This window comes from Eucyclogobius newberryi, unplaced genomic scaffold (genome assembly GCF_026437365.1).
Source record: "Eucyclogobius newberryi isolate DKJ021-1_F unplaced genomic scaffold, fEucNew1.0.hap1 SCAF_29, whole genome shotgun sequence".
Taxonomy (NCBI): domain Eukaryota; kingdom Metazoa; phylum Chordata; class Actinopteri; order Gobiiformes; family Gobiidae; genus Eucyclogobius; species Eucyclogobius newberryi.
In genome coordinates this window covers 815952-840561 of record NW_027315934.1, presented here as the reverse complement: position 1 = coordinate 840561, position 24610 = coordinate 815952, and the positions used below count along the sequence as shown (strand labels likewise).

Below are 24610 nucleotides of genomic sequence, written 5' to 3'. Positions count from 1 at the left end.
ATTCATCCAATGTCTAATGTCTGTTACTATGTCAGTCAAGTCTTTGATCGTTGGCGTGGTTGGTGTCGAGCATTTCTTTGTGATGGCCTTTTTCTCTACAGCCAAAAGTATGTTCCAAGGGTATCCATTTATTGTGTCCATGGCAGGAGTGTTGAGGCCCAAGTACATAGTTTTAAATTTGAGTGGGATGGCAAAGTCAAAAACAGTCTGCAGTGCCCTGTGAATTTCAGTCCATTATTTTTGAGCAACAGCACAGCCCCAAAACACCTGATAGTGGTTTGCCTGCTGGGTTCTCCAGCAGTTAGCATTTCCTTGTGAATAATGGGCACTTTGACATGGTGTGGTGAAAAAAACATATTTTTCCCCTTCAGGCATGTGATTTTGTGGTCTTCCTCAGGGCTGTTCCTACATTTCCACACTCTTGGTCAGACAAAACCAGGTTCACTTCTCGTTCCCATTGGTTTAGAATATACTTAGCAGAACGTCGTCCAGATTACCAATGCATTGAGATCATTTAGAAATGATTCCCCTCGCAAGTTCTGATTGATTGGTTTCAACGAAGATTACTGTCAGAGGATTATAGTGGTCATTTCTTTGTTTCATTTCTTGCTCATAATAAGTCCTATAAAAGTCCTGTCTCTCCAAGTCAAAGGATTCCTTCAAAACGTCAATGCTTTTCATTTGAGTTTCTGTTGCAATGCGGTGAAACGTTTACGCCTTTTGTAATCCAGGCGTTGAATCATAAGCTTGGTCATAAGAAAACCAGCTCCAGATTTTAACAGCTTTGTTTAGTTTGTATGCTTTGGTTAGCTCCTTTCAGGGGGTAAGCACAGATTTTACCCAAAGATTCTTCATGTTTCTGCACTTTTTCAAAAGAGTAACGCTACTCTCGGGGCACTCAAGGTTCCACTGAGATTTGAACTCGGATCGCTGGATTCAAAGTGTGCTAACCATTACACCATGGAACCGCAGACTGCTCCTTGGAAGCATAACGGTGATCCAAAGCTACAAGTCTTACATCAATCATCCCTTGCCCAAAAAATGAGAAACAAGGAGTGCAAACAGTGCAAACAATCTTGATGTGCAGCAATACTTTTCCCTCTCTTAATGCAAAGTGTAGCAGCAGTAAACTTGAGGGAGAAAGGTATGGGTTTGAGGGCTCTTCTTGTGGGCTTTACTGTCCTTGTAAATATTTTTCATAGACAAAAGAGGAGGCATTTCCTTCTTACTAAACAGGCCCTTTGACCAAGGAAGCCCCAGCGCTGCAATGATTTCCTGGTTTCCTTACATAATAACGTACAGTGATTACTTTGGGATTGTATTTCTTGCTTGCTCTGGCAAGGTGAGCAGTCATCCCTGGGTGGGCTCGAACCACCAACTTTTCGCCTACCAGCAGAACGCGCTAGCCGATTGCGCCACAGAGGCGAGAATTTTGACATACCCATAAAAGGGTTACCCCTCTAATTGCAATTAGAAATGAAGAAAAACTCTGGATTCAGAGCGCTAACCGCTATACCGTTGAACCACACCTTTCTACAGGATGTCCTGTTTTGAAAATAAGTATGACATTTGATCATTGGGCTATATCAAAGAGAGCAGCATTGAAGTAGGCAAACTTCTGCTTCATGGTTTCATTGTGTGGTGGTCATCACATCTGCCCTACACGCAGAAGGTCTTGGGTACAACATTCAGCAAAACCAAACATGTTACCAAACATGTTCATGCTAACAATGTTCCAACGAAAGCTTGCTGTTTATGTTTTATAGATCCTTTCCAGGCCATTTATGTCCTGATCTCGCAAAATGTCCAATAGACCCAGCATTCCTATTCATTGTATTTTTAAGCAAAGACTAACATTCAGGTACACATGCCGAAACCCGGGATTGAACCAGGGACCTTTAGATCTTCAGTCTAACGCTCTCCCACCTGAGCTATTTCGGCTACTTTTTCAACAAATTAGGCAAGGGATTGAAACGTGTGGCATAACGTAGCGAGAAAATGAACTAGTTCTGTGTGTCCTTTTTTCTTTTCTTTCGAAGAAACATAAAACAATACAGGACACGACCAGGGAGCAAAAATCGAAATAAAAAGAACATAAATAGCACTAAACATAAAATAAAAACAAAATCACATTTAAATGAAAATAGGGGTCCTACTTGGTCCAAAGTCGATCAAATTAGTGCTTATCCAAATTAAGTCTGAATGTCACTGTTTTCCATTCATCCAATGTCTAATGTCTGTTACTATGTCAGTCAAGTCTTTGATCGTTGGCGTGGTTGGTGTCGAGCATTTCTTTGTGATGGCCTTTTTCTCTACAGCCAAAAGTATGTTCCAAGGGTATCCATTTATTGTGTCCATGGCAGGAGTGTTGAGGCCCAAGTACATAGTTTTAAATTTGAGTGGGATGGCAAAGTCAAAAACAGTCTGCAGTGCCCTGTGAATTTCAGTCCATTATTTTTGAGCAACAGCACAGCCCCAAAACACCTGATAGTGGTTTGCCTGCTGGGTTCTCCAGCAGTTAGCATTTCCTTGTGAATAATGGGCACTTTGACATGGTGTGGTGAAAAAAACATATTTTTCCCCTTCAGGCATGTGATTTTGTGGTCTTCCTCAGGGCTGTTCCTACATTTCCACACTCTTGGTCAGACAAAACCAGGTTCACTTCTCGTTCCCATTGGTTTAGAATATACTTAGCAGAACGTCGTCCAGATTACCAATGCATTGAGATCATTTAGAAATGATTCCCCTCGCAAGTTCTGATTGATTGGTTTCAACGAAGATTACTGTCAGAAGATTATAGTGGTCATTTCTTTGTTTCATTTCTTGCTCATAATAAGTCCTATAAAAGTCCTGTCTCTCCAAGTCAAAGGATTCCTTCAAAACGTCAATGCTTTTCATTTGAGTTTCTGTTGCAATGCGGTGAAACGTTTACGCCTTTTGTAATCCAGGCGTTGAATCATAAGCTTGGTCATAAGAAAACCAGCTCCAGATTTTAACAGCTTTGTTTAGTTTGTATGCTTTGGTTAGCTCCTTTCAGGGGGTAAGCACAGATTTTACCCAAAGATTCTTCATGTTTCTGCACTTTTTCAAAAGAGTAACGCTACTCTCGGGGCACTCAAGGTTCCACTGAGATTTGAACTCGGATCGCTGGATTCAAAGTGTGCTAACCATTACACCATGGAACCGCAGACTGCTCCTTGGAAGCATAACGGTGATCCAAAGCTACAAGTCTTACATCAATCATCCCTTGCCCAAAAAATGAGAAACAAGGAGTGCAAACAGTGCAAACAATCTTGATGTGCAGCAATACTTTTCCCTCTCTTAATGCAAAGTGTAGCAGCAGTAAACTTGAGGGAGAAAGGTATGGGTTTGAGGGCTCTTCTTGTGGGCTTTACTGTCCTTGTAAATATTTTTCATAGACAAAAGAGGAGGCATTTCCTTCTTACTAAACAGGCCCTTTGACCAAGGAAGCCCCAGCGCTGCAATGATTTCCTGGTTTCCTTACATAATAACGTACAGTGATTACTTTGGGATTGTATTTCTTGCTTGCTCTGGCAAGGTGAGCAGTCATCCCTGGGTGGGCTCGAACCACCAACTTTTCGCCTACCAGCAGAACGCGCTAGCCGATTGCGCCACAGAGGCGAGAATTTTGACATACCCATAAAAGGGTTACCCCTCTAATTGCAATTAGAAATGAAGAAAAACTCTGGATTCAGAGCGCTAACCGCTATACCGTTGAACCACACCTTTCTACAGGATGTCCTGTTTTGAAAATAAGTATGACATTTGATCATTGGGCTATATCAAAGAGAGCAGCATTGAAGTAGGCAAACTTCTGCTTCATGGTTTCATTGTGTGGTGGTCATCACATCTGCCCTACACGCAGAAGGTCTTGGGTACAACATTCAGCAAAACCAAACATGTTACCAAACATGTTCATGCTAACAATGTTCCAACGAAAGCTTGCTGTTTATGTTTTATAGATCCTTTCCAGGCCATTTATGTCCTGATCTCGCAAAATGTCCAATAGACCCAGCATTCCTATTCATTGTATTTTTAAGCAAAGACTAACATTCAGGTACACATGCCGAAACCCGGGATTGAACCAGGGACCTTTAGATCTTCAGTCTAACGCTCTCCCACCTGAGCTATTTCGGCTACTTTTTCAACAAATTAGGCAAGGGATTGAAACGTGTGGCATAACGTAGCGAGAAAATGAACTAGTTCTGTGTGTCCTTTTTTCTTTTCTTTCGAAGAAACATAAAACAATACAGGACACGACCAGGGAGCAAAAATCGAAATAAAAAGAACATAAATAGCACTAAACATAAAATAAAAACAAAATCACATTTAAATGAAAATAGGGGTCCTACTTGGTCCAAAGTCGATCAAATTAGTGCTTATCCAAATTAAGTCTGAATGTCACTGTTTTCCATTCATCCAATGTCTAATGTCTGTTACTATGTCAGTCAAGTCTTTGATCGTTGGCGTGGTTGGTGTCGAGCATTTCTTTGTGATGGCCTTTTTCTCTACAGCCAAAAGTATGTTCCAAGGGTATCCATTTATTGTGTCCATGGCAGGAGTGTTGAGGCCCAAGTACATAGTTTTAAATTTGAGTGGGATGGCAAAGTCAAAAACAGTCTGCAGTGCCCTGTGAATTTCAGTCCATTATTTTTGAGCAACAGCACAGCCCCAAAACACCTGATAGTGGTTTGCCTGCTGGGTTCTCCAGCAGTTAGCATTTCCTTGTGAATAATGGGCACTTTGACATGGTGTGGTGAAAAAAACATATTTTTCCCCTTCAGGCATGTGATTTTGTGGTCTTCCTCAGGGCTGTTCCTACATTTCCACACTCTTGGTCAGACAAAACCAGGTTCACTTCTCGTTCCCATTGGTTTAGAATATACTTAGCAGAACGTCGTCCAGATTACCAATGCATTGAGATCATTTAGAAATGATTCCCCTCGCAAGTTCTGATTGATTGGTTTCAACGAAGATTACTGTCAGAAGATTATAGTGGTCATTTCTTTGTTTCATTTCTTGCTCATAATAAGTCCTATAAAAGTCCTGTCTCTCCAAGTCAAAGGATTCCTTCAAAACGTCAATGCTTTTCATTTGAGTTTCTGTTGCAATGCGGTGAAACGTTTACGCCTTTTGTAATCCAGGCGTTGAATCATAAGCTTGGTCATAAGAAAACCAGCTCCAGATTTTAACAGCTTTGTTTAGTTTGTATGCTTTGGTTAGCTCCTTTCAGGGGGTAAGCACAGATTTTACCCAAAGATTCTTCATGTTTCTGCACTTTTTCAAAAGAGTAACGCTACTCTCGGGGCACTCAAGGTTCCACTGAGATTTGAACTCGGATCGCTGGATTCAAAGTGTGCTAACCATTACACCATGGAACCGCAGACTGCTCCTTGGAAGGATAACGGTGATCCAAAGCTACAAGTCTTTACATCAATCATCCCTTGCCCAAAAAACGAGAAACAAGGAGTGCAAACAGTGCAAACAATCTTGATGTGCAGCAATACTTTTCCCTCTCTTAATGCAAAGTGTAGCAGCAGTAAACTTGAGGGAGAAAGGTATGGGTTTGAGGGCTCTTCTTGTGGGCTTTACTGTCCTTGTAAATATTTTTCATAGACAAAAGAGGAGGCATTTCCTTCTTACTAAACAGGCCCTTTGACCAAGGAAGCCCCAGCGCTGTAATGATTTCCTGGTTTCCTTACATAATAACGTACAGTGATTACTTTGGGATTGTATTTCTTGCTTGCTCTGGCAAGGTGAGCAGTCATCCCTGGGTGGGCTCGAACCACCAACTTTTCGCCTACCAGCAGAACGCGCTAGCCGATTGCGCCACAGAGGCGAGAATTTTGACATACCCATAAAAGGGTTACCTCTCTAATTGCAATTAGAAATGAAGAAAAACTCTGGATTCAGAGCGCTAACCGCTATACCGTTGAACCACACCTTTCTACAGGATGTCCTGTTTTGAAAATAAGTATGACATTTGATCATTGGGCTATATCAAAGAGAGCAGCATTGAAGTAGGCAAACTTCTGCTTCATGGTTTCATTGTGTGGTGGTCATCACATCTGCCCTACACGCAGAAGGTCTTGGGTACAACATTCAGCAAAACCAAACATGTTACCAAACATGTTCATGCTAACAATGTTCCAACGAAAGCATGCTGTTTATGTTTTATAGATCCTTTCCAGGCCATTTATGTCCTGATCTCGCAAAATATCCAATAGACCCAGCATTCCTATTCATTGTATTTTTGAGCAAAGACTAACATTCAGGTACACCTGCCGAAACCCGGGATTGAACCAGGGACCTTCAGATCTTCAGTCTAACGCTCTCCCAACTGAGCTATTTCGGCTACTTTTTCAACAAATTAGGCAAGGGAGTGAAACGTGTGGCATAACGTAGCGAGAAAATGAACTAGTTCTGTGTGTCCTTTTTTCTTTTCTTTCGAAGAAACATAAAACAATACAGGACACGACCAGGGAGCAAAAATCGAAATAAAAAGAACATAAATAGCACTAAACATAAAATAAAAACAAAATCACATTTAAATGAAAATAGGGGTCCTACTTGGTCCAAAGTCGATCAAATTAGTGCTTATCCAAATTAAGTCTGAATGTCACTGTTTTCCATTCATCCAATGTCTAATGTCTGTTACTATGTCAGTCAAGTCTTTGATCGTTGGCGTGGTTGGTGTCGAGCATTTCTTTGTGATGGCCTTTTTCTCTACAGCCAAAAGTATGTTCCAAGGGTATCCATTTATTGTGTCCATGGCAGGAGTGTTGAGGCCCAAGTACATAGTTTTAAATTTGAGTGGGATGGCAAAGTCAAAAACAGTCTGCAGTGCCCTGTGAATTTCAGTCCATTATTTTTGAGCAACAGCACAGCCCCAAAACACCTGATAGTGGTTTGCCTGCTGGGTTCTCCAGCAGTTAGCATTTCCTTGTGAATAATGGGCACTTTGACATGGTGTGGTGAAAAAAACATATTTTTCCCCTTCAGGCATGTGATTTTGTGGTCTTCCTCAGGGCTGTTCCTACATTTCCACACTCTTGGTCAGACAAAACCAGGTTCACTTCTCGTTCCCATTGGTTTAGAATATACTTAGCAGAACGTCGTCCAGATTACCAATGCATTGAGATCATTTAGAAATGATTCCCCTCGCAAGTTCTGATTGATTGGTTTCAACGAAGATTACTGTCAGAGGATTATAGTGGTCATTTCTTTGTTTCATTTCTTGCTCATAATAAGTCCTATAAAAGTCCTGTCTCTCCAAGTCAAAGGATTCCTTCAAAACGTCAATGCTTTTCATTTGAGTTTCTGTTGCAATGCGGTGAAACGTTTACGCCTTTTGTAATCCAGGCGTTGAATCATAAGCTTGGTCATAAGAAAACCAGCTCCAGATTTTAACAGCTTTGTTTAGTTTGTATGCTTTGGTTAGCTCCTTTCAGGGGGTAAGCACAGATTTTACCCAAAGATTCTTCATGTTTCTGCACTTTTTCAAAAGAGTAACGCTACTCTCGGGGCACTCAAGGTTCCACTGAGATTTGAACTCGGATCGCTGGATTCAAAGTGTGCTAACCATTACACCATGGAACCGCAGACTGCTCCTTGGAAGCATAACGGTGATCCAAAGCTACAAGTCTTACATCAATCATCCCTTGCCCAAAAAATGAGAAACAAGGAGTGCAAACAGTGCAAACAATCTTGATGTGCAGCAATACTTTTCCCTCTCTTAATGCAAAGTGTAGCAGCAGTAAACTTGAGGGAGAAAGGTATGGGTTTGAGGGCTCTTCTTGTGGGCTTTACTGTCCTTGTAAATCTTTTTCATAGACAAAAAGTAGGCATTTCCTTTTTACTAAACAGGCCCTAAACGAACCACCAACCTTTCGCCTACCAGCAGAACGCGCTAGCCGATTGCGCCACAGAGGCGAGAATCTTGACATACCCATAAAAGGGTTACCCCTCTAATTGCAATTAGAAATGAAGAAAAACTCTGGATTCAGAGCGCTAACCGCTATACCGTTGAACCACACCTTTCTACAGGATGTCCTGTTTTGAAAATAAGTATGACATTTGATCATTGGGCTATATCAAAGAGAGCAGCATTGAAGTAGGCAAACTTCTGCTTCATGGTTTCATTGTGTGGTGGTCATCACATCTGCCCTACACGCAGAAGGTCTTGGGTACAACATTCAGCGAAACCAAACATGTTACCAAACATGTTCATGCTAACAATGTTCCAACGAAAGCTTGCTGTTTATGTTTTATAGATCCTTTCCAGGCCATTTATGTCCTGATCTCGCAAAATGTCTAATAGACCCAGCATTCCTATTCATTGTATTTTTAAGCAAAGACTAACATTCAGGTACACATGCCGAAACCCAGGATTGAACCAGGGACCTTTAGATCTTCAGTCTAACGCTCTCCCAACTGAGCTATTTCGGCTACTTTTTCAACAAATTAGGCAAGGGAGTGAAACGTGTGGCATAACGTAGCGAGAAAATGAACTAGTTCTGTGTGTCCTTTTTTCTTTTCTTTCGAAGAAACATAAAACAATACAGGACACGACCAGGGAGCAAAAATCGAAATAAAAAGAACATAAATAGCACTAAACATAAAATAAAAACAAAATCACATTTAAATGAAAATAGGGGTCCTACTTGGTCCAAAGTCGATCAAATTAGTGCTTATCCAAATTAAGTCTGAATGTCACTGTTTTCCATTCATCCAATGTCTAATGTCTGTTACTATGTCAGTCAAGTCTTTGATCGTTGGCGTGGTTGGTGTCGAGCATTTCTTTGTGATGGCCTTTTTCTCTACAGCCAAAAGTATGTTCCAAGGGTATCCATTTATTGTGTCCATGGCAGGAGTGTTGAGGCCCAAGTACATAGTTTTAAATTTGAGTGGGATGGCAAAGTCAAAAACAGTCTGCAGTGCCCTGTGAATTTCAGTCCATTATTTTTGAGCAACAGCACAGCCCCAAAACACCTGATAGTGGTTTGCCTGCTGGGTTCTCCAGCAGTTAGCATTTCCTTGTGAATAATGGGCACTTTGACATGGTGTGGTGAAAAAAACATATTTTTCCCCTTCAGGCATGTGATTTTGTGGTCTTCCTCAGGGCTGTTCCTACATTTCCACACTCTTGGTCAGACAAAACCAGGTTCACTTCTCGTTCCCATTGGTTTAGAATATACTTAGCAGAACGTCGTCCAGATTACCAATGCATTGAGATCATTTAGAAATGATTCCCCTCGCAAGTTCTGATTGATTGGTTTCAACGAAGATTACTGTCAGAGGATTATAGTGGTCATTTCTTTGTTTCATTTCTTGCTCATAATAAGTCCTATAAAAGTCCTGTCTCTCCAAGTCAAAGGATTCCTTCAAAACGTCAATGCTTTTCATTTGAGTTTCTGTTGCAATGCGGTGAAACGTTTACGCCTTTTGTAATCCAGGCGTTGAATCATAAGCTTGGTCATAAGAAAACCAGCTCCAGATTTTAACAGCTTTGTTTAGTTTGTATGCTTTGGTTAGCTCCTTTCAGGGGGTAAGCACAGATTTTACCCAAAGATTCTTCATGTTTCTGCACTTTTTCAAAAGAGTAACGCTACTCTCGGGGCACTCAAGGTTCCACTGAGATTTGAACTCGGATCGCTAGATTCAAAGTGTGCTAACCATTACACCATGGAACCGCAGACAGCTCCTTGGAAGGATAACGGTGATCCAAAGCTACAAGTCTTTACATCAATCATCCCTTGCCCAAAAAACGAGAAACAAGGAGTGCAAACAGTGCAAACAATCTTGATGTGCAGCAATACTTTTCCCGCTCTTAATGCAAAGTGTAGCAGCAGTAAACTTGAGGGAGAAAGGTATGGGTTTGAGGGCTCTTCTTGTGGGCTTTACTGTCCTTGTAAATCTTTTTCATAGACAAAAAGTAGGCATTTCCTTTTTACTAAACAGGCCCTAAACGAACCACCAACCTTTCGCCTACCAGCAGAACGCGCTAGCCGATTGCGCCACAGAGGCGAGAATCTTGACATACCCATAAAAGGGTTACCCCTCTAATTGCAATTAGAAATGAAGAAAAACTCTGGATTCAGAGCGCTAACCGCTATACCGTTGAACCACACCTTTCTACAGGATGTCCTGTTTTGAAAATAAGTGTGACATTTGATCATTGGGCTATATCAAAGAGAGCAGCATTGAAGTAGGCAAACTTCTGCTTCATGGTTTCATTGTGTGGTGGTCATCACATCTGCCCTACACGCAGAAGGTCTTGGGTACAACATTCAGCAAAACCAAACATGTTACCAAACATGTTCATGCTAACAATGTTCCAACGAAAGCTTGCTGTTTATGTTTTATAGATCCTTTCCAGGCCATTTATGTCCTGATCTCGCAAAATGTCCAATAGACCCAGCATTCCTATTCATTGTATTTTTAAGCAAAGACTAACATTCAGGTACACATGCCGAAACCCGGGATTGAACCAGGGACCTTTAGATCTTCAGTCTAACGCTCTCCCAACTGAGCTATTTCGGCTACTTTTTCAACAAATTAGGCAAGGGAGTGAAACGTGTGGCATAACGTAGCGAGAAAATGAACTAGTTCTGTGTGTCCTTTTTTCTTTTCTTTCGAAGAAACATAAAACAATACAGGACACGACCAGGGAGCAAAAATCGAAATAAAAAGAACATAAATAGCACTAAACATAAAATAAAAACAAAATCACATTTAAATGAAAATAGGGGTCCTACTTGGTCCAAAGTCGATCAAATTAGTGCTTATCCAAATTAAGTCTGAATGTCACTGTTTTCCATTCATCCAATGTCTAATGTCTGTTACTATGTCAGTCAAGTCTTTGATCTTTGGCGTGGTTGGTGTCGAGCATTTCTTTGTGATGGCCTTTTTCTCTACAGCCAAAAGTATGTTCCAAGGGTATCCATTTATTGTGTCCATGGCAGGAGTGTTGAGGCCCAAGTACATAGTTTTAAATTTGAGTGGGATGGCAAAGTCAAAAACAGTCTGCAGTGCCCTGTGAATTTCAGTCCATTATTTTTGAGCAACAGCACAGCCCCAAAACACCTGATAGTGGTTTGCCTGCTGGGTTCTCCAGCAGTTAGCATTTCCTTGTGAATAATGGGCACTTTGACATGGTGTGGTGAAAAAAACATATTTTTCCCCTTCAGGCATGTGATTTTGTGGTCTTCCTCAGGGCTGTTCCTACATTTCCACACTCTTGGTCAGACAAAACCAGGTTCACTTCTCGTTCCCATTGGTTTAGAATATACTTAGCAGAACGTCGTCCAGATTACCAATGCATTGAGATCATTTAGAAATGATTCCCCTCGCAAGTTCTGATTGATTGGTTTCAACGAAGATTACTGTCAGAGGATTATAGTGGTCATTTCTTTGTTTCATTTCTTGCTCATAATAAGTCCTATAAAAGTCCTGTCTCTCCAAGTCAAAGGATTCCTTCAAAACGTCAATGCTTTTCATTTGAGTTTCTGTTGCAATGCGGTGAAATGTTTACGCCTTTTGTAATCCAGGCGTTGAATCATAAGCTTGGTCATAAGAAAACCAGCTCCAGATTTTAACAGCTTTGTTTAGTTTGTATGCTTTGGTTAGCTCCTTTCAGGGGGTAAGCACAGATTTTACCCAAAGATTCTTCATGTTTCTGCACTTTTTCAAAAGAGTAACGCTACTCTCGGGGCACTCAAGGTTCCACTGAGATTTGAACTCGGATCGCTGGATTCAAAGTGTGCTAACCATTACACCATGGAACCGCAGACTGCTCCTTGGAAGGATAACGGTGATCCAAAGCTACAAGTCTTTACATCAATCATCCCTTGCCCAAAAAACGAGAAACAAGGAGTGCAAACAGTGCAAACAATCTTGATGTGCAGCAATACTTTTCCCGCTCTTAATGCAAAGTGTAGCAGCAGTAAACTTGAGGGAGAAAGGTATGGGTTTGAGGGCTCTTCTTGTGGGCTTTACTGTCCTTGTAAATATTTTTCATAGACAAAAGAGGAGGCATTTCCTTCTTACTAAACAGGCCCTTTGACCAAGGAAGCCCCAGCGCTGTAATGATTTCCTGGTTTCCTTACATAATAACGTACAGTGATTACTTTGGGATTGTATTTCTTGCTTGCTCTGGCAAGGTGAGCAGTCATCCCTGGGTGGGCTCGAACCACCAACTTTTCGCCTACCAGCAGAACGCGCTAGCCGATTGCGCCACAGAGGCGAGAATTTTGACATACCCATAAAAGGGTTACCCCTCTAATTGCAATTAGAAATGAAGAAAAACTCTGGATTCAGAGCGCTAACCGCTATACCGTTGAACCACACCTTTCTACAGGATGTCCTGTTTTGAAAATAAGTATGACATTTGATCATTGGGCTATATCAAAGAGAGCAGCATTGAAGTAGGCAAACTTCTGCTTCATGGTTTCATTGTGTGGTGGTCATCACATCTGCCCTACACGCAGAAGGTCTTGGGTACAACATTCAGCAAAACCAAACATGTTACCAAACATGTTCATGCTAACAATGTTCCAACGAAAGCATGCTGTTTATGTTTTATAGATCCTTTCCAGGCCATTTATGTCCTGATCTCGCAAAATATCCAATAGACCCAGCATTCCTATTCATTGTATTTTTGAGCAAAGACTAACATTCAGGTACACCTGCCGAAACCCGGGATTGAACCAGGGACCTTCAGATCTTCAGTCTAACGCTCTCCCAACTGAGCTATTTCGGCTACTTTTTCAACAAATTAGGCAAGGGAGTGAAACGTGTGGCATAACGTAGCGAGAAAATGAACTAGTTCTGTGTGTCCTTTTTTCTTTTCTTTCGAAGAAACATAAAACAATACAGGACACGACCAGGGAGCAAAAATCGAAATAAAAAGAACATAAATAGCACTAAACATAAAATAAAAACAAAATCACATTTAAATGAAAATAGGGGTCCTACTTGGTCCAAAGTCGATCAAATTAGTGCTTATCCAAATTAAGTCTGAATGTCACTGTTTTCCATTCATCCAATGTCTAATGTCTGTTACTATGTCAGTCAAGTCTTTGATCGTTGGCGTGGTTGGTGTCGAGCATTTCTTTGTGATGGCCTTTTTCTCTACAGCCAAAAGTATGTTCCAAGGGTATCCATTTATTGTGTCCATGGCAGGAGTGTTGAGGCCCAAGTACATAGTTTTAAATTTGAGTGGGATGGCAAAGTCAAAAACAGTCTGCAGTGCCCTGTGAATTTCAGTCCATTATTTTTGAGCAACAGCACAGCCCCAAAACACCTGATAGTGGTTTGCCTGCTGGGTTCTCCAGCAGTTAGCATTTCCTTGTGAATAATGGGCACTTTGACATGGTGTGGTGAAAAAAACATATTTTTCCCCTTCAGGCATGTGATTTTGTGGTCTTCCTCAGGGCTGTTCCTACATTTCCACACTCTTGGTCAGACAAAACCAGGTTCACTTCTCGTTCCCATTGGTTTAGAATATACTTAGCAGAACGTCGTCCAGATTACCAATGCATTGAGATCATTTAGAAATGATTCCCCTCGCAAGTTCTGATTGATTGGTTTCAACGAAGATTACTGTCAGAGGATTATAGTGGTCATTTCTTTGTTTCATTTCTTGCTCATAATAAGTCCTATAAAAGTCCTGTCTCTCCAAGTCAAAGGATTCCTTCAAAACGTCAATGCTTTTCATTTGAGTTTCTGTTGCAATGCGGTGAAACGTTTACGCCTTTTGTAATCCAGGCGTTGAATCATAAGCTTGGTCATAAGAAAACCAGCTCCAGATTTTAACAGCTTTGTTTAGTTTGTATGCTTTGGTTAGCTCCTTTCAGGGGGTAAGCACAGATTTTACCCAAAGATTCTTCATGTTTCTGCACTTTTTCAAAAGAGTAACGCTACTCTCGGGGCACTCAAGGTTCCACTGAGATTTGAACTCGGATCGCTGGATTCAAAGTGTGCTAACCATTACACCATGGAACCGCAGACTGCTCCTTGGAAGGATAACGGTGATCCAAAGCTACAAGTCTTTACATCAATCATCCCTTGCCCAAAAAACGAGAAACAAGGAGTGCAAACAGTGCAAACAATCTTGATGTGCAGCAATACTTTTCCCTCTCTTAATGCAAAGTGTAGCAGCAGTAAACTTGAGGGAGAAAGGTATGGGTTTGAGGGCTCTTCTTGTGGGCTTTACTGTCCTTGTAAATATTTTTCATAGACAAAAGAGGAGGCATTTCCTTCTTACTAAACAGGCCCTTTGACCAAGGAAGCCCCAGCGCTGTAATGATTTCCTGGTTTCCTTACATAATAACGTACAGTGATTACTTTGGGATTGTATTTCTTGCTTGCTCTGGCAAGGTGAGCAGTCATCCCTGGGTGGGCTCGAACCACCAACTTTTCGCCTACCAGCAGAACGCGCTAGCCGATTGCGCCACAGAGGCGAGAATTTTGACATACCCATAAAAGGGTTACCCCTCTAATTGCAATTAGAAATGAAGAAAAACTCTGGATTCAGAGCGCTAACCGCTATACCGTTGAACCACACCTTTCTACAGGATGTCCTGTTTTGAAAATAAGTATGACATTTGATCATTGGGCTATATCAAAGAGAGCAGCATTGAAGTAGGCAAACTTCTGCTTCATGGTTTCATTGTGTGGTGGTCATCACATCTGCCCTACACGCAGAAGGTCTTGGGTACAACATTCAGCAAAACCAAACATGTTACCAAACATGTTCATGCTAACAATGTTCCAACGAAAGCATGCTGTTTATGTTTTATAGATCCTTTCCAGGCCATTTATGTCCTGATCTCGCAAAATATCCAATAGACCCAGCATTCCTATTCATTGTATTTTTGAGCAAAGACTAACATTCAGGTACACCTGCCGAAACCCGGGATTGAACCAGGGACCTTCAGATCTTCAGTCTAACGCTCTCCCAATTGAGCTATTTCGGCTACTTTTTCAACAAATTAGGCAAGGGAGTGAAACGTGTGGCATAACGTAGCGAGAAAATGAACTAGTTCTGTGTGTCCTTTTTTCTTTTCTTTCGAAGAAACATAAAACAATACAGGACACGACCAGGGAGCAAAAATCGAAATAAAAAGAACATAAATAGCACTAAACATAAAATAAAAACAAAATCACATTTAAATGAAAATAGGGGTCCTACTTGGTCCAAAGTCGATCAAATTAGTGCTTATCCAAATTAAGTCTGAATGTCACTGTTTTCCATTCATCCAATGTCTAATGTCTGTTACTATGTCAGTCAAGTCTTTGATCGTTGGCGTGGTTGGTGTCGAGCATTTCTTTGTGATGGCCTTTTTCTCTACAGCCAAAAGTATGTTCCAAGGGTATCCATTTATTGTGTCCATGGCAGGAGTGTTGAGGCCCAAGTACATAGTTTTAAATTTGAGTGGGATGGCAAAGTCAAAAACAGTCTGCAGTGCCCTGTGAATTTCAGTCCATTATTTTTGAGCAACAGCACAGCCCCAAAACACCTGATAGTGGTTTGCCTGCTGGGTTCTCCAGCAGTTAGCATTTCCTTGTGAATAATGGGCACTTTGACATGGTGTGGTGAAAAAAACATATTTTTCCCCTTCAGGCATGTGATTTTGTGGTCTTCCTCAGGGCTGTTCCTACATTTCCACACTCTTGGTCAGACAAAACCAGGTTCACTTCTCGTTCCCATTGGTTTAGAATATACTTAGCAGAACGTCGTCCAGATTACCAATGCATTGAGATCATTTAGAAATGATTCCCCTCGCAAGTTCTGATTGATTGGTTTCAACGAAGATTACTGTCAGAGGATTATAGTGGTCATTTCTTTGTTTCATTTCTTGCTCATAATAAGTCCTATAAAAGTCCTGTCTCTCCAAGTCAAAGGATTCCTTCAAAACGTCAATGCTTTTCATTTGAGTTTCTGTTGCAATGCGGTGAAACGTTTACGCCTTTTGTAATCCAGGCGTTGAATCATAAGCTTGGTCATAAGAAAACCAGCTCCAGATTTTAACAGCTTTGTTTAGTTTGTATGCTTTGGTTAGCTCCTTTCAGGGGGTAAGCACAGATTTTACCCAAAGATTCTTCATGTTTCTGCACTTTTTCAAAAGAGTAACGCTACTCTCGGGGCACTCAAGGTTCCACTGAGATTTGAACTCGGATCGCTGGATTCAAAGTGTGCTAACCATTACACCATGGAACCGCAGACTGCTCCTTGGAAGCATAACGGTGATCCAAAGCTACAAGTCTTACATCAATCATCCCTTGCCCAAAAAATGAGAAACAAGGAGTGCAAACAGTGCAAACAATCTTGATGTGCAGCAATACTTTTCCCTCTCTTAATGCAAAGTGTAGCAGCAGTAAACTTGAGGGAGAAAGGTATGGGTTTGAGGGCTCTTCTTGTGGGCTTTACTGTCCTTGTAAATCTTTTTCATAGACAAAAAGTAGGCATTTCCTTTTTACTAAACAGGCCCTAAACGAACCACCAACCTTTCGCCTACCAGCAGAACGCGCTAGCCGATTGCGCCACAGAGGCGAGAATCTTGACATACCCATAAAAGGGTTACCCCTCTAATTGCAATTAGAAATGAAGAAAAACTCTGGATTCAGAGCGCTAACCGCTATACCGTTGAACCACACCTTTCTACAGGATGTCCTGTTTTGAAAATAAGTATGACATTTGATCATTGGGCTATATCAAAGAGAGCAGCATTGAAGTAGGCAAACTTCTGCTTCATGGTTTCATTGTGTGGTGGTCATCACATCTGCCCTACACGCAGAAGGTCTTGGGTACAACATTCAGCGAAACCAAACATGTTACCAAACATGTTCATGCTAACAATGTTCCAACGAAAGCTTGCTGTTTATGTTTTATAGATCCTTTCCAGGCCATTTATGTCCTGATCTCGCAAAATGTCTAATAGACCCAGCATTCCTATTCATTGTATTTTTAAGCAAAGACTAACATTCAGGTACACATGCCGAAACCCAGGATTGAACCAGGGACCTTTAGATCTTCAGTCTAACGCTCTCCCAACTGAGCTATTTCGGCTACTTTTTCAACAAATTAGGCAAGGGAGTGAAACGTGTGGCATAACGTAGCGAGAAAATGAACTAGTTCTGTGTGTCCTTTTTTCTTTTCTTTCGAAGAAACATAAAACAATACAGGACACGACCAGGGAGCAAAAATCGAAATAAAAAGAACATAAATAGCACTAAACATAAAATAAAAACAAAATCACATTTAAATGAAAATAGGGGTCCTACTTGGTCCAAAGTCGATCAAATTAGTGCTTATCCAAATTAAGTCTGAATGTCACTGTTTTCCATTCATCCAATGTCTAATGTCTGTTACTATGTCAGTCAAGTCTTTGATCGTTGGCGTGGTTGGTGTCGAGCATTTCTTTGTGATGGCCTTTTTCTCTACAGCCAAAAGTATGTTCCAAGGGTATCCATTTATTGTGTCCATGGCAGGAGTGTTGAGGCCCAAGTACATAGTTTTAAATTTGAGTGGGATGGCAAAGTCAAAAACAGTCTGCAGTGCCCTGTGAATTTCAGTCCATTATTTTTGAGCAACAGCACAGCCCCAAAACACCTGATAGTGGTTTGCCTGCTGGGTTCTCCAGCAGTTAGCATTTCCTTGTGAATAATGGGCACTTTGACATGGTGTGGTGAAAAAAACATATTTTTCCCCTTCAGGCATGTGATTTTGTGGTCTTCCTCAGGGCTGTTCCTACATTTCCACACTCTTGGTCAGACAAAACCAGGTTCACTTCTCGTTCCCATTGGTTTAGAATATACTTAGCAGAACGTCGTCCAGATTACCAATGCATTGAGATCATTTAGAAATGATTCCCCTCGCAAGTTCTGATTGATTGGTTTCAACGAAGATTACTGTCAGAGGATTATAGTGGTCATTTCTTTGTTTCATTTCTTGCTCATAATAAGTCCTATAAAAGTCCTGTCTCTCCAAGTCAAAGGATTCCTTCAAAACGTCAATGCTTTTCATTTGAGTTTCTGTTGCAATGCGGTGAAACGTTTACGCCTTTTGTAATCCAGGCGTTGAATCATAAGCTTGGTCATAAGAAAACCAGCTCCAGATTTTAACAGCTTTGTTTAGTTTGTATGCTTTGGTTAGCTCCTTTCAGGGGGTAAGCACAGATTTTACCCAAAGATTCTTCATGTTTCTGCACTTTTTCAAAAGAGTAACGCTACTCTCGGGGCACTCAAGGTTCCACTGAGATTTGAACTCGGATCGCTAGATTCAAAGTGTGCTAACCATTACACCATGGAACCGCAGACAGCTCCTTGGAAGGATAACGGTGATCCAAAGCTACAAGTCTTTACATCAATCATCCCTTGCCCAAAAAACGAGAAACAAGGAGTGCAAACAGTGCAAACAATCTTGATGTGCAGCAATACTTTTCCCGCTCTTAATGCAAAGTGTAGCAGCAGTAAACTTGAGGGAGAAAGGTATGGGTTTGAGGGCTCTTCTTGTGGGCTTTACTGTCCTTGTAAATCTTTTTCATAGACAAAAAGTAGGCATTTCCTTTTTACTAAACAGGCCCTAAACGAACCACCAACCTTTCGCCTACCAGCAGAACGCGCTAGCCGATTGCGCCACAGAGGCGAGAATCTTGACATACCCATAAAAGGGTTACCCCTCTAATTGCAATTAGAAATGAAGAAAAACTCTGGATTCAGAGCGCTAACCGCTATACCGTTGAACCACACCTTTCTACAGGATGTCCTGTTTTGAAAATAAGTGTGACATTTGATCATTGGGCTATATCAAAGAGAGCAGCATTGAAGTAGGCAAACTTCTGCTTCATGGTTTCATTGTGTGGTGGTCATCACATCTGCCCTACACGCAGAAGGTCTTGGGTACAACATTCAGCAAAACCAAACATGTTACCAAACATGTTCATGCTAACAATGTTCCAACGAAAGCTTGCTGTTTATGTTTTATAGATCCTTTCCAGGCCATTTATGTCCTGATCTCGCAAAATGTCCAATAGACCCAGCATTCCTATTCATTGTATTTTTAAGCAAAGACTAACATTCAGGTACACATGCCGAAACCCGGGATTGAACCAGGGACCTTTAGATCTTCAGTCTAACGCTCTCCCAACTGAGCTATTTCGGCTACTTTTTCAACAAATTAGGCAAGGGAGTGAAACGTGTGGCATAACGTAGCGAGAAAATGAACTAGTTCTGTGTGTCCTTTTTTCTTTTCTTTCGAAGAAACATAAAACAATACAGGACACGACCAGGGAGCAAAAATCGAAATAAAAAGAACATAAATAGCACTAAACATAAAATAAAAACAAAATCACATTTAAATGAAAATAGGGGTCCTACTTGGTCCAAAGTCGATCAAATTAGTGCTTATCCAAATTAAGTCTGAATGTCACTGTTTTCCATTCATCCAATGTCTAATGTCTGTTACTATGTCAGTCAAGTCTTTGATCTTTGGCGTGGTTGGTGTCGAGCATTTCTTTGTGATGGCCTTTTTCTCTACAGCCAAAAGTATGTTCCAAGGGTATCCATTTATTGTGTCCATGGCAGGAGTGTTGAGGCCCAAGTACATAGTTTTAAATTTGAGTGGGATGGCAAAGTCAAAAACAGTCTGCAGTGCCCTGTGAATTTCAGTCCATTATTTTTGAGCAACAGCACAGCCCCAAAACACCTGATAGTGGTTTGCCTGCTGGGTTCTCCAGCAGTTAGCATTTCCTTGTGAATAATGGGCACTTTGACATGGTGTGGTGAAAAAAACATATTTTTCCCCTTCAGGCATGTGATTTTGTGGTCTTCCTCAGGGCTGTTCCTACATTTCCACACTCTTGGTCAGACAAAACCAGGTTCACTTCTCGTTCCCATTGGTTTAGAATATACTTAGCAGAACGTCGTCCAGATTACCAATGCATTGAGATCATTTAGAAATGATTCCCCTCGCAAGTTCTGATTGATTGGTTTCAACGAAGATTACTGTCAGAGGATTATAGTGGTCATTTCTTTGTTTCATTTCTTGCTCATAATAAGTCCTATAAAAGTCCTGTCTCTCCAAGTCAAAGGATTCCTTCAAAACGTCAATGCTTTTCATTTGAGTTTCTGTTGCAATGCGGTGAAATGTTTACGCCTTTTGTAATCCAGGCGTTGAATCATAAGCTTGGTCATAAGAAAACCAGCTCCAGATTTTAACAGCTTTGTTTAGTTTGTATGCTTTGGTTAGCTCCTTTCAGGGGGTAAGCACAGATTTTACCCAAAGATTCTTCATGTTTCTGCACTTTTTCAAAAGAGTAACGCTACTCTCGGGGCACTCAAGGTTCCACTGAGATTTGAACTCGGATTGCTAGATTCAAAGTGTGCTAACCATTACACCATGGAACCGCAGACTGCTCCTTGGAAGGATAACGGTGATCCAAAGCTACAAGTCTTTACATCAATCATCCCTTGCCCAAAAAACGAGAAACAAGGAGTGCAAACAGTGCAAACAATCTTGATGTGCAGCAATACTTTTCCCGCTCTTAATGCAAAGTGTAGCAGCAGTAAACTTGAGGGAGAAAGGTATGGGTTTGAGGGCTCTTCTTGTGGGCTTTACTGTCCTTGTAAATATTTTTCATAGACAAAAGAGGAGGCATTTCCTTCTTACTAAACAGGCCCTTTGACCAAGGAAGCCCCAGCGCTGTAATGATTTCCTGGTTTCCTTACATAATAACGTACAGTGATTACTTTGGGATTGTATTTCTTGCTTGCTCTGGCAAGGTGAGCAGTCATCCCTGGGTGGGCTCGAACCACCAACTTTTCGCCTACCAGCAGAACGCGCTAGCCGATTGCGCCACAGAGGCGAGAATCTTGACATACCCATAAAAGGGTTACGCCTCTAATTGCAATTAGAAATGAAGAAAAACTCTGGATTCAGAGCGCTAACCGCTATACCGTTGAACCACACCTTTCTACAGGATGTCCTGTTTTGAAAATAAGTATGACATTTGATCATTGGGCTATATCAAAGAGAGCAGCATTGAAGTAGGCAAACTTCTGCTTCATGGTTTCATTGTGTGGTGGTCATCACATCTGCCCTACACGCAGAAGGTCTTGGGTACAACATTCAGCAAAACCAAACATGTTACCAAACATGTTCATGCTAACAATGTTCCAACGAAAGCTTGCTGTTTATGTTTTATAGATCCTTTCCAGGCCATTTATGTCCTGATCTCGCAAAATGTCCAATAGACCCAGCATTCCTATTCATTGTATTTTTAAGCAAAGACTAACATTCAGGTACACATGCCGAAACCCGGGATTGAACCAGGGACCTTTAGATCTTCAGTCTAACGCTCTCCCAACTGAGCTATTTCGGCTACTTTTTCAACAAATTAGGCAAGGGAGTGAAACGTGTGGCATAACGTAGCGAGAAAATGAACTAGTTCTGTGTGTCCTTTTTTCTTTTCTTTCGAAGAAACATAAAACAATACAGGACACGACCAGGGAGCAAAAATCGAAATAAAAAGAACATAAATAGCACTAAACATAAAATAAAAACAAAATCACATTTAAATGAAAATAGGGGTCCTACTTGGTCCAAAGTCGATCAAATTAGTGCTTATCCAAATTAAGTCTGAATGTCACTGTTTTCCATTCATCCAATGTCTAATGTCTGTTACTATGTCAGTCAAGTCTTTGATCGTTGGCGTGGTTGGTGTCGAGCATTTCTTTGTGATGGCCTTTTTCTCTACAGCCAAAAGTATGTTCCAAGGGTATCCATTTATTGTGTCCATGGCAGGAGTGTTGAGGCCCAAGTACATAGTTTTAAATTTGAGTGGGATGGCAAAGTCAAAAACAGTCTGCAGTGCCCTGTGAATTTCAGTCCATTATTTTTGAGCAACAGCACAGCCCCAAAACACCTGATAGTGGTTTGCCTGCTGGGTTCTCCAGCAGTTAGCATTTCCTTGTGAATAATGGGCACTTTGACATGGTGTGGTGAAAAAAACATATTTTTCCCCTTCAGGCATGTGATTTTGTGGTCTTCCTCAGGGCTGTTCCTACATTTCCACACTCTTGGTCAGACAAAACCAGGTTCACTTCTCGTTCCCATTGGTTTAGAATATACTTAGCAGAACGTCGTCCAGATTACCAATGCATTGAGATCATTTAGAAATGATTCCCCTCGCAAGTTCTGATTGATTGGTTTCAACGAAGATTACTGTCAGAGGATTATAGTGGTCATTTCTTTGTTTCATTTCTTGCTCATAATAAGTCCTATAAAAGTCCTGTCTCTCCAAGTCAAAGGATTCCTTCAAAACGTCAATGCTTTTCATTTGAGTTTCTGTTGCAATGCGGTGAAATGTTTACGCCTTTTGTAATCCAGGCGTTGAATCATAAGCTTGGTCATAAGAAAACCAGCTCCAGATTTTAACAGCTTTGTTTAGTTTGTATGCTTTGGTTAGCTCCTTTCAGGGGGTAAGCACAGATTTTACCCAAAGATTCTTCATGTTTCTGCACTTTTTCAAAAGAGTAACGCTACTCTCGGGGCACTCAAGGTTCCACTGAGATTTGAACTCGGATCGCTAGATTCAAAGTGTGCTAACCATTACACCATGGAACCGCAGACTGCTCCTTGGAAGGATAACGGTGATCCAAAGCTACAAGTCTTTACATCAATCATCCCTTGCCCAAAAAACGAGAAACAAGGAGTGCAAACAGTGCAAACAATCTTGATGTGCAGCAATACTTTTCCCGCTCTTAATGCAAAGTGTAGCAGCAGTAAACTTGAGGGAGAAAGGTATGGGTTTGAGGGCTCTTCTTGTGGGCTTTACTGTCCTTGTAAATATTTTTCATAGACAAAAGAGGAGGCATTTCCTTCTTACTAAACAGGCCCTTTGACCAAGGAAGCCCCAGCGCTGTAATGATTTCCTGGTTTCCTTACATAATAACGTACAGTGATTACTTTGGGATTGTATTTCTTGCTTGCTCTGGCAAGGTGAGCAGTCATCCCTGGGTGGGCTCGAACCACCAACTTTTCGCCTACCAGCAGAACGCGCTAGCCGATTGCGCCACAGAGGCGAGAATCTTGACATACCCATAAAAGGGTTACGCCTCTAATTGCAATTAGAAATGAAGAAAAACTCTGGATTCAGAGCGCTAACCGCTATACCGTTGAACCACACCTTTCTACAGGATGTCCTGTTTTGAAAATAAGTATGACATTTGATCATTGGGCTATATCAAAGAGAGCAGCATTGAAGTAGGCAAACTTCTGCTTCATGGTTTCATTGTGTGGTGGTCATCACATCTGCCCTACACGCAGAAGGTCTTGGGTACAACATTCAGCAAAACCAAACATGTTACCAAACATGTTCATGCTAACAATGTTCCAACGAAAGCTTGCTGTTTATGTTTTATAGATCCTTTCCAGGCCATTTATGTCCTGATCTCGCAAAATGTCCAATAGACCCAGCATTCCTATTCATTGTATTTTTAAGCAAAGACTAACATTCAGGTACACATGCCGAAACCCGGGATTGAACCAGGGACCTTTAGATCTTCAGTCTAACGCTCTCCCAACTGAGCTATTTCGGCTACTTTTTCAACAAATTAGGCAAGGGAGTGAAACGTGTGGCATAACGTAGCGAGAAAATGAACTAGTTCTGTGTGTCCTTTTTTCTTTTCTTTCGAAGAAACATAAAACAATACAGGACACGACCAGGGAGCAAAAATCGAAATAAAAAGAACATAAATAGCACTAAACATAAAATAAAAACAAAATCACATTTAAATGAAAATAGGGGTCCTACTTGGTCCAAAGTCGATCAAATTAGTGCTTATCCAAATTAAGTCTGAATGTCACTGTTTTCCATTCATCCAATGTCTAATGTCTGTTACTATGTCAGTCAAGTCTTTGATCGTTGGCGTGGTTGGTGTCGAGCATTTCTTTGTGATGGCCTTTTTCTCTACAGCCAAAAGTATGTTCCAAGGGTATCCATTTATTGTGTCCATGGCAGGAGTGTTGAGGCCCAAGTACATAGTTTTAAATTTGAGTGGGATGGCAAAGTCAAAAACAGTCTGCAGTGCCCTGTGAATTTCAGTCCATTATTTTTGAGCAACAGCACAGCCCCAAAACACCTGATAGTGGTTTGCCTGCTGGGTTCTCCAGCAGTTAGCATTTCCTTGTGAATAATGGGCACTTTGACATGGTGTGGTGAAAAAAACATATTTTTCCCCTTCAGGCATGTGATTTTGTGGTCTTCCTCAGGGCTGTTCCTACATTTCCACACTCTTGGTCAGACAAAACCAGGTTCACTTCTCGTTCCCATTGGTTTAGAATATACTTAGCAGAACGTCGTCCAGATTACCAATGCATTGAGATCATTTAGAAATGATTCCCCTCGCAAGTTCTGATTGATTGGTTTCAACGAAGATTACTGTCAGAGGATTATAGTGGTCATTTCTTTGTTTCATTTCTTGCTCATAATAAGTCCTATAAAAGTCCTGTCTCTCCAAGTCAAAGGATTCCTTCAAAACGTCAATGCTTTTCATTTGATTTTCTTTTGCAATGCGGTGAAACGTT

At 41.2% G+C, this 24610-nt stretch overlaps 11 non-coding genes across 11 annotated transcripts; all 11 read right to left on the bottom strand.

The window, feature by feature from the left end:
* Positions 1-1868: 1868 nt before the first annotated feature.
* On the bottom strand, positions 1869-1941 carry trnaf-gaa (transfer RNA phenylalanine (anticodon GAA)). Its single transcript has one exon. It is a non-coding gene; the product is annotated as a tRNA-Phe (tRNA).
* A 2144-nt stretch (positions 1942-4085) lies between these two features.
* On the bottom strand, positions 4086-4158 carry trnaf-gaa (transfer RNA phenylalanine (anticodon GAA)). The gene has a single exon. It is a non-coding gene; the product is annotated as a tRNA-Phe (tRNA).
* Positions 4159-6303: 2145 nt separating this feature from the next.
* On the bottom strand, positions 6304-6376 carry trnaf-gaa (transfer RNA phenylalanine (anticodon GAA)). Its single transcript has one exon. It is a non-coding gene; the product is annotated as a tRNA-Phe (tRNA).
* A 2020-nt stretch (positions 6377-8396) lies between these two features.
* trnaf-gaa (transfer RNA phenylalanine (anticodon GAA)) lies at positions 8397-8469 on the bottom strand. The gene has a single exon. It is a non-coding gene; the product is annotated as a tRNA-Phe (tRNA).
* A 2021-nt stretch (positions 8470-10490) lies between these two features.
* trnaf-gaa (transfer RNA phenylalanine (anticodon GAA)) lies at positions 10491-10563 on the bottom strand. The gene has a single exon. It is a non-coding gene; the product is annotated as a tRNA-Phe (tRNA).
* A 2145-nt stretch (positions 10564-12708) lies between these two features.
* Positions 12709-12781, bottom strand: trnaf-gaa (transfer RNA phenylalanine (anticodon GAA)). The gene has a single exon. It is a non-coding gene; the product is annotated as a tRNA-Phe (tRNA).
* Positions 12782-14926: 2145 nt separating this feature from the next.
* Positions 14927-14999, bottom strand: trnaf-gaa (transfer RNA phenylalanine (anticodon GAA)). Its single transcript has one exon. It is a non-coding gene; the product is annotated as a tRNA-Phe (tRNA).
* A 2020-nt stretch (positions 15000-17019) lies between these two features.
* trnaf-gaa (transfer RNA phenylalanine (anticodon GAA)) lies at positions 17020-17092 on the bottom strand. The gene has a single exon. It is a non-coding gene; the product is annotated as a tRNA-Phe (tRNA).
* A 2021-nt stretch (positions 17093-19113) lies between these two features.
* On the bottom strand, positions 19114-19186 carry trnaf-gaa (transfer RNA phenylalanine (anticodon GAA)). Its single transcript has one exon. It is a non-coding gene; the product is annotated as a tRNA-Phe (tRNA).
* Positions 19187-21331: 2145 nt separating this feature from the next.
* Positions 21332-21404, bottom strand: trnaf-gaa (transfer RNA phenylalanine (anticodon GAA)). Its single transcript has one exon. It is a non-coding gene; the product is annotated as a tRNA-Phe (tRNA).
* Positions 21405-23549: 2145 nt separating this feature from the next.
* On the bottom strand, positions 23550-23622 carry trnaf-gaa (transfer RNA phenylalanine (anticodon GAA)). Its single transcript has one exon. It is a non-coding gene; the product is annotated as a tRNA-Phe (tRNA).
* Between the last annotated feature and the right edge of the window lie 988 nt (positions 23623-24610).